General features: G+C 34.7%; 1 long non-coding RNA gene across 4 annotated transcripts in view; it reads left to right on the top strand.

The window, feature by feature from the left end:
- The window catches only part of LOC105307623, a 239,164-nt gene that overhangs the window by 202,835 nt on the left and 26,659 nt on the right, over positions 1-9,670 (top strand). For all 4 annotated transcript variants that reach the window (XR_002778370.1, XR_002778363.1, XR_002778366.1 and 1 more), the window contains one exon: positions 6,620-6,767. This is a non-coding gene — a long non-coding RNA (uncharacterized LOC105307623). The remainder of the gene's footprint in view (positions 1-6,619; positions 6,768-9,670) is intronic.

Here is a 9,670-nt window from a genome sequence, read left to right as displayed (position 1 = left end):
TGTCCAAACCCCCGGCTGTGGACCAGTACTGGTCTGTGGCTTGTTAGGAACTGGGCCGCACAGCAGTTGGTGAGTGGCAAGCAAGCAAGTAAAGGCTTCATTTGTATTTGCAGCTGCTTACCAGCTGTAGCATCACTGCTTCAGCTCTACTTCAGATCATCAGTCATTAGATTCTCATAGGAGCACTGGTCCCTGCTACCAAAAAGGTTGGGGACCACTGTATTCTTCACAGCAGAAGTGATAAGATGTCCATTCTGAGATTTGGCTTTACAAGACTGTGGTATCCATCTGGAAGACTCTCTCACTCTCTTTTGAATGGCTTACTTGGGAGGAAGCCAGCTGCCATGTCATAAACCAGCCTGTGGTGAGTTCCATGAGAGTTAACTTGAAAGTTGAGGTCTGCCAACAGCCATGTGAATAAGCTTGGAAGCAGATTCTCCCATCAATCCTTGAGGTGACTGTCACCCCAGCCAAAATTTGATTGAAACTCATAAGAAAATATAACTAAAACTAGCCAAGCAAGCTGCGCCTGAATTCCTGATCTATGAAAACGGTTGGCTAATAAACATTTTGTAATTTCTAGCCTAAGTGTTGGAATAATTTCTTATGCAGAAGATTAAAAATACACTTATATTTTAGAGGGTAGACTATATTAAAATTTCTAATTTATGCAATATTTTATGAAGAGGCATTTCCAATCTGTTTAATAAAAATAAAGTTGTCAACGAATCCTTTAGTCAGCAATTGAAGAGGGAAAATCTCAAGTTTGGTCTCCTTCCTCTCTACTATTTTACTTGATCTTTTGAATAATTCCTTTAATTATAAAATGATTGCTAAGAAGTGCATTTGGGTATGATATTTCTTTTTGTCTTTGGAATTCTCCCGGGTTAGAATAGTCAAAGATAAAATGGGTCAAATTAATATATAACAATAACTAAGCTTTATGGCATGCATTAGCAGTATCAGGAACTATGAAAATTGCTTTATATAATCATTTTAGATAATTCTTATACCAACCCATTGGAGTAGATATCATTACTATTCTTACTTTAAAAAGACTTACTCAATGTCAGACATTGGTAAGAAGTAGATCTAAAATTTGAGCCTACGCCTGCCTGATTGCAAGACCCAAAGTTTCTATCACTCTAGGCAAAGAAAATCTCCTGTGCCCCTTTAAACAGTAATGGGCGGATTCCCTTTAAAGCCCAATATTTACTAAACAGAACCAGGATAAGTTCTTTCCATATCCTTATGGATATAGCCTCAGAGGAGTTTTGAATCCAGACAAATCTGAGCCCATGATGTTTTTGAGAGAGGGGGGAATGCCCAAGCTGAAATAAATTCTGTCACCAGGTTATAGCTTCCGCCCCTAAGAAAACTTTGGTGGATGTTAAATGTTGTTCTGAATGTGGCAGATTCTTGAACTGGTCAGTTATACTGATTTTCGGGGTCAGGAGTACATAATCCTAAAGGATCAATCTCAGGGTTTTACAGAGACTTTGGTTGAATAGAACAACTATTTATACTGCCTGTGCCTGTAACCAAGACTACCACCTCTTTGTTTCTCGCTAAGGGAAATGAAACTTGCACATGTGGTAAATTTATGTACCAGAGCATTTACTAGATGTCTTATGCATCTAGGGCCATTCTGACGAATGCCATTGACTCATGAGTTTGTTATTTTTAAAAGACAATTGAAATATATAATACAATGGACTCCTTGACATTAAAATGACTTCATTCTATTTGAGAAAGCAAATCTTTTAAAAAATATTTGGCATCAGTACAAATTTTAAAAATAAAATTTTGGTTAAGCTTCTTAACTAAATATTTATTTTTATTTTCCTTTTCCTCTCACTAATTCTGCAACAGACTTAATTTCTTCAAAATTCAGTCCTTTACATCTCTTACTTTTAAGTTCCAACATAAATTTTAAAAATTATTGTTGGAAAATGCAGTCCATGTTTTTTTGGTCATCTTACTCAGACTATGCATTCAGTCACAGGGTTATGGTCAGGCCAAATTTTATCTTATCGTACCAGAGTTTTTAGGTCATTTCCAGTTTTCTTATTTTTTTTTTCTTTTCAAACTTTCACTTGAAAAGAAAATTAATTGGGAAACACCAGCAAAGCTTTTTCCTTCCTCTTTTGGCTACTCAACTGCTAACTGCCAATTCTTTCTGAATTTTTTATCTGATGTGTACAAGATACAGGAAAATTGTGGCTGTTTCTGGAGTTGGCAGTAGTTAAATGGAATTATAGAGGGTGACTCAAACCAACATGTATTTTGTAGAGTCTTTTGATTACACACAGCTTTCTCTGAGACATAAAAAAAAAAAACCTCTTGAAGGATTAGCTTGCTAGAGAGAATTACCATTTTGGAAGATTTGTGTCACATTTCAATGATAATTATTCAGAAAAAAAATACTCTTTGTAAATAATCTCTAAATTCTCACAAACATCTGAGCTCCTGGGAGCCAGAATCAGGGCACAAATTTGCATAGATTAAATATACACATACACATGCATGCATTTCACAATCCAAACATCTCCCAGTTGTGTAATGATGCTCTCTGGAATTATCATCAGTATAACTGTACTGTGTCTTCAAAAAACCTGTGACCCAGACCATGAAAACGCCATTGTAGAAACTTTACTTTAATCACTGATGTATTGCAGCTATATTAAGGTGTCAGCTTAATCAACTTGGTTAAAATCCAAGTACATATATCTTTTTCTCAGTACACTAGTGTGAAATGTAAAGCTTTTTTTTTTTTTAACACATGAAGGGACATAAATCATTTATTATAAACAATTTATCCTATGATAACTTTTCTGAAAGGTTTACAGATTCTTTTTTTAAATGGGATTTTGCACATTGTTATTAAGTGAGTTAGTTACATTAACACGTTCCCTGAGATTAGTTTTACCAGAATATCTGATGTGCTGGTTGAAATTTTTTGTTGTATTATGTTTCTGTCTTACTAGAATTTCAAGACCTCATAAAATATTAATGTTGAAAATTAATTTAGAGAGAAGTTTGTGCAATCGGTTAATTTCTCATCAGAAACAATCCAGAGAGGTTGAATTATTTTGCACATTTAACTGATGACAGACCACTATAACCAAGGAACAAAATGGGACTAAATGCTAACTTCTCTGTGAAGATGACGTCCATGTCAAACAAAAACTCAACTTCGCAAATTAGCCCAATAGTTATATTAAAGACCAAATGACCTCTGCTCTCTGGCTCCCATCAAAACATTTCTTAAAAGAAAGGTAGTGAAGGGAATCTGTGCCATTCCTCCTTATCTAAACCCTTCTTAATCCCAGCTCCCATATTCCAGCTTTCTCATCCCAGTGGGGTGAGACATTTTGGAGAAGTTAGCTCTGAATATAAAATGCTCTATGACATGAAAAATTCAGAGAATGTGCTTATGTGAATATGAGAGCATGTGTGTATATCTGGGATGAGAGTGGGCAAGATGGAGAAGTAGGTGGTGGGGGAGAAGAGAGCTGTGATATTCCTGGAAATAATTTGCTCCCATGTCACATTGGTAAAAGGCATCTCCCTTAAATCAAGCAAGCATAATGAATGGCGTGATACCCAGTAGCCTTCACAGTTATAAATACATGGCCTTTCATCCTGGAGATGGCCCATTACCACTCACTAAAACAGTCTGTCACAGTGGTGCTCTGAGGCCATTCATTTTTCATGACCCTCTTGGCAATGTGACTGGGATTTCCTGAAATCATGCTCAGTTCCCTGTCCAGTGAGTCTCTGCATTAATACCCTTTGATTCTTTTCTTCCAAAGGTTTTTATGTCTTGTTTTTGTGTGTGTGCATGTGTGTGTGTGTGTGTGTGTGTGTGTGTGTGTGTGTGTGTGTGAGGTGTGTTCCCCAAAGACAAATAAGGAAACAAACAAATAGAGCAAAAATTAAGCTTGGCTTTGCTGGAAACAGCTTATTCAAAGGGAAGATTGGCTAAAATTTGATCTTATGATATCATGAATGCTCAAAGTTTACAGTTTAATGCATAGGAAGCAAGAAATTTTAAAAAGCAGTTTAAAAATTATCCCACCATTCTCAAATCTTGGATTTCATCCCATGAAAGGCAAACTTTAACATAGCAATTGCAGCAAAACAGGGCCTTCTGATTTGCTGTCTGCTTCAAATAACAGTTGTCCCTTTGATAATATTGACACCTATCTCCTTTCACAATCTAGTGCTTCTCCTGCACTTTGTAACATATCCCATCTGTTTTTTAAGGCCACTGTCGTAAGGAAGCCTGGAAGAGTGAAGAAAGGCCTGATTGATCACAAGGTCCTATCAAATGTCAAAGCTGGCCCTGGCTGACCTCCCATCTATTCAGAGCTGCTTTGATTTAATCTCTAAACTGGCTGCTTCTCCAGGCTGTGAGTTCTATCTGCAACCCATGTGTCAGCATTGAGATATGACCTGCTTCACGCTCCATTCATTTCATTTGAAGGACGGAAATTAAACTGGAGGGTCGAAGAGGGGAACTGCTCAAAATACACACACATTAACTGAAGCTTTTTGTGTGGATGCATTATAGGAGTTTGAACAACCATTAAAAATTATATTAAAATGAAATTGCTCTTTACTCCACTGAAATGGTTTAAAACCTTTCCTCCCTTCACCACCCGCTTCATCTATTCTTCTTTCATCCCTCCCCATTTTGTATTAATTATACAAACCTGATCTCATTAAAGTTCAAAGTAAAAGGGGAGAAAAATTTACAATTTTTCAGTTTCTTTAATAGCTATCCTTTAGAAAATTTACTTATTCCTTGCAATTTGCACAGTAAATATTTGAAAAAAAAAATAAAGATACAAAAAATCTGGTAACCAGACTAACAGAAATGTAGACTGTTCTGTTTAGCATTATTGATTTGCTTAACTTCACCTTTCAAGGTTTAAAAAAAAATCCAATTAAAACTCAAACTTTGGGAATAGTCCTATAACTGTCAGGACATATTACTACAGTATAAATCTATGTACCTTTTGGTCCATTTTTTTTTTTTTATTTCTAAACTCTTTTTGCTCTTCTTAATGGCCCCTTTTATACTATTAATCAAGGCTAGTAACTAAGAGAAAGCTTGATTCTCTATAGATTTGTTTGTTATAATTAGTTTAAAAGTAAGCTATTTCATTTACTAGAGGTGTCCCAAAACTATGAGAATAATATAATTATATTTTAAGTATGTTGGGAAAGTTGGCTATATTTCTGTGTTTATTCATTTGCTCATACATTCATGTATTTATTATTTGAACTCTGTACTATAATGGTATCCAGAGAGGGAAAATGTTATTTATTTTTTATCTAAAAAGCATATTGCCTAATTCCTGTTATAATAGTAGTACATATTCGATATTGAAAAAAAAAAAAACAACAAAGACAAGTGAAGAAAGAGAATGAGAGAGATAGACAGAAAAATGAGTAAAAGAGAGAGAGAGAGAGAACAGCAACCAAAAATTGCAACCAAATTAACCAAATTAGTAATTTAGTGTTTATCTTTTTTTTCTTTTTGTATTTGCACACTTCTCATTTTCCTTAAATCACACTGTTCCTGCTTGAGAGAAGACTACATTTTCAGTTTTTCTGGTCATCTTTTATTACTATATAATATCACTTTGAATAGAAGTGAACATTTTATTTTGTTAATATTGTATTGATGACCATTTAGGTTTTCTAAATTTTTCACTACAATAAATGTTATTATATAAAAATATTTTTATGTTTCCATGATTTTCTCTGACATTCTCTAATTTGGGGGAAAGAATGTGCCCAATTTAATATTTGTAGTCAAAAGTATCTTTATCTTTTCTTTTCTGGTTCTTCATTTGAATACCCGCTAGGAAGTAACTTTCCTTCTTAAAATATCGTGTATTTTTTTTAGTACATACTGTTTATTTGTTTCATATTTAATATACGTGCAAGACAACAAATATTGTAGTGAATCATAATACTATTTGTACATGAACCATTTCATGGGACTTATGCAAAAGCTTTCAAACTCTGGTTATATGGAGAGAAAATTTTTGAGCATCTGAAGCATTTAAAGAATGCCATTTAAGCATTTAGTTTTGCAGGTAGGGAAGCAGGAGAACACAAGATGATTGTCTTTCTTGTACTGCTTCTCAGTAAAATCTCACTTCCTGCATATCCTTATGTAAATATCTTATTACTCACAGCAGATGTGCTGAAAAAATATATATTTTGCAAGTTAACTCATTCCTTATGGGTTGGAAATGGTTCATTGCTTTAATACAGTACTCTGCAATAAATCTTTTTGCAATGATAAAAATGTTCTGTACCTGTGCTGGCTACACGTGGCTATTGAGAACGTGAAATGTAGTTAGTACAACTGAGGAACTGAATAATTACCTTTTTGTAATTTAAATTTCTTTGAACAATACAGCTTTAATAGTTTTACCATTATTTCAACCATTGTAATAATTCGTGAAGTATTGTAGACGCTTATCCATTACTTAAGTTTATTTCATTGATGAATAAATATTAGATGGTAAAGAACTTACAATCTTGGAATATAATAATAAGAAGAACTACTTGTGCATTGAGGAACATTTTTTCACAGTTTCTTTCACAGAAGAAGATGGAACGCTTAAGTAAGGCAAAGGTGATAAAAGCATCTTCACGGAACCCTTACCTAATAAGAATTGGCAAAGAATGAGATGATCTGGGTTGAAGATTTGGCTTTGAGACTCACCACCTAATGACCAGGGGTAAGTCATTTTTGGTGACCTTAATTACCTGTTATTAATGATAAGGAGGTTGAAGTAAGTGATTTTTTTTTGTTGTTGTTCTTAACTAGGATAAATTATATGAATTTCTTTTGTCTTATGTTCAGAATCAAATACTACTTTTCCCTTCATATCTTAATAATGTGTTACAAGCACCCAGTGCCAGATACCTTGTAGGTTTTCACTAAGTATTTGATAAATGAATAGATGCAGTTTTTTTCCGCCTAAATCAGTAGGTCCTTTCACTGTTCATTCTTAAAGCATGATATTTTCCACATTCAGACTTAAGCAAAGTTATGAAACATAGATGGCTTTGATGCAGGAGAAATCTTTTGCTACACAGTGGTAGAGAATCATTGAGCATATCCCCGTGCTCTCCAGTTGCTAAAAGGTCTACTTTCAGAGATGGCCAAGGAAGTGTGAGTTTCCAGAACTTGGCTAACCTTCTCAAAGGAAACCCCTTAGGATGTTCCCGAAGGCTTGCGTCAGGTGCATTGACATGATGATAGGAAGGCAGAAGAGGGGCCAGAATGTAACTAAGTTCCTGGGACACTCATCATATATGACTTCCCTGAAAAGAAGTTTCCATACTTTAGCAATATTAACTACCTTGATCCCTAAAGTCCAGAATAATTAAACTTTTCTTCTTCAATATTATGTCGCTTATTATATCTTTCCTTGTTGGATATTTAGTATTACCCTCTTGGGAATATAGTTAGCTTTTAATATGATGATGCCTTTTTAATCCAACGAAACCATTAACTTCAGTAAGGCCAGAGGCACTACCTTTATTCCTGGCACACAGTCCTCTGTATCTCACAAACCCCAGCTCAGTGTAACCTACTCTCCTATGATCAGACATATAGGCAAATACTGTCTAAACTGGAAATCACTGTAGAGACATTAGTAGCTGTTATTATGGAATTAATTGATGTTATAGGTAATTTAACAATTACCCATATTTCTGGTGCATATTCTCCTCCAGGAACACAGGCAACTGGTTAAAATTTTCTGAGCTCGCTATAGATGCCCTGAAATCGTCCTCAAATTTCTGGGACATCAATCCTACAAGAATATCTAAGAAAAATTCATTATACTCTTCACTGAGAAGAGACGATATTAAAAATTAATGACCATTTCAGTCCTCTGGGATGTAATATAATTCAGGGTAGGGGAGGAGGTCTGTCACTTTCTTTTTCAAGGGCAATTCACAACAACACTTTGAGTGAAATAAATCCCTGAAGTTTGATGTTCTTCTCCCATTGCAGAGTTTGAGTGGTGACATCTCCTTTTAAAAGTAGCAATATTTCATTTTAAATTAGTGCATATTTTTGTGGGAAAAAAAAGAGTCAGTGCGGTAAGACCCATAGATGTTCATATCCTTTACTCCCATGAATTTCACAACTGAAACTGTTTCTTAAAGAAATAGCTCAGTAGAAACAAAAATCTAAGGGGATGAATACCTTACTTGTGTCTTATCTATGATAAAAAGAACAGTTGGAAACAATTTAGATGCCAAATATTAGGAAAATGTTTAAAGGAGTTATATTATATTAGCAAGAAAACACATTAGGAAGATGTTAACATTTAAAATTTTAGAGCCTATACACATACATGGAAAAATGTTTATACCATAAAGTCAAGGGGAAAAAAAAAAAAAAAACAGAATGCAGTATTTGTATTCAGTGCATGAGATGTTTATATATAAATGACAGAAACATTTCCCAAATGGAAAAAGTTGTTTCACTGGGTAGAAGGCTAATATTATGTAAGAACATAGGCTTGGGATTAAAACAAAGTTTGAATTCCAACTCTGCCACAAAATGCGTGACACTAGTAAATTATGGAAACTCTCTGAATATCCATTTTCTTATTAGCTAAGTTTTTGGTAAAAGTTAAACAAGCAAACCCACTTAAAGAGCTTAAGGTGTATAAGAGCTCAGCACCATTATTTCCCTTTTTCCTTACTAAATACTTGTTTCCTAGGATGAGAAATTTTACTTGAATTAATTGATTTTTATAGGAATTTCAAAATCCCTGTTTTTGATCCAAATAAGATTTTTTAGTAGGCTTTTTTCTCCTCATAATATATCTATTATCTATCTGTCTGTCTGTTTGTCTGTCTGTCTATCTATATCTCCTATAGCTTCTGTGTTTCTGAACACTGACCAATATAAATTTTGATGCCGAGTGGGCAATTGTTTCTTTAATCTAATTATATTTAAAGATGCTAATGACTATTTCTAGTAGTAAAGAGAGCACTGTTAATCTACAATGTGAACTATTTATAGAGATATGCAAAATGTCTCCATTTGATACTCTTAATCAATTACTCATAAGAAACAAGAAGCTAGGTGATACTTTATATGATACTTTCAAACATTTTTGGAATAGTCACAAAAATAATGACATTAGCTGATTGCTCCTAATCTTACTGACCAAGTGGCAAAAGAAAAAGATAAGCCCAAGGATTCAAATTCCCAGATCAAGAGCTTCTGTGTGTGTTCTGAAGGACCCTTATCTCCTATAGCTACAGGGCTGAAATTTCTGCAAATCAAATGCAGAAACCTCATTTGGGACTTCCTGAATTACAATGCAAGTTGAACTCCCTGACTCATAGGATGCCTACAAAGGCATTTATTGGGAAAGAATGGGATCAGAGTTGGGATGGGGACTCTGATGAAACTGGGGACATTGAGCCACTAAATTCTGGTGAGTCTTCTTTACCAGGAGAAGAAGTCTCCCCACCCCTAGCAGAACTGGTCTCCCCACCTCCAGTGGAATTGCCCTTACCACCTCCATCTAAAGGGATTAACTCTACATTGACTAAGAAAACTATAATTGAGTAGTTGCCATGCAAAACAATGTTGATTCTCCTCAGGACC

This window comes from Pteropus vampyrus, unplaced genomic scaffold (genome assembly GCF_000151845.1).
Source record: "Pteropus vampyrus isolate Shadow unplaced genomic scaffold, Pvam_2.0 Scaffold14, whole genome shotgun sequence".
NCBI classification, from domain to species: Eukaryota; Metazoa; Chordata; class Mammalia; order Chiroptera; family Pteropodidae; genus Pteropus; species Pteropus vampyrus.
The sequence above is the reverse complement of the archived record's forward strand: the minus strand, read 5'-3'. Positions and strand labels throughout refer to the sequence as shown.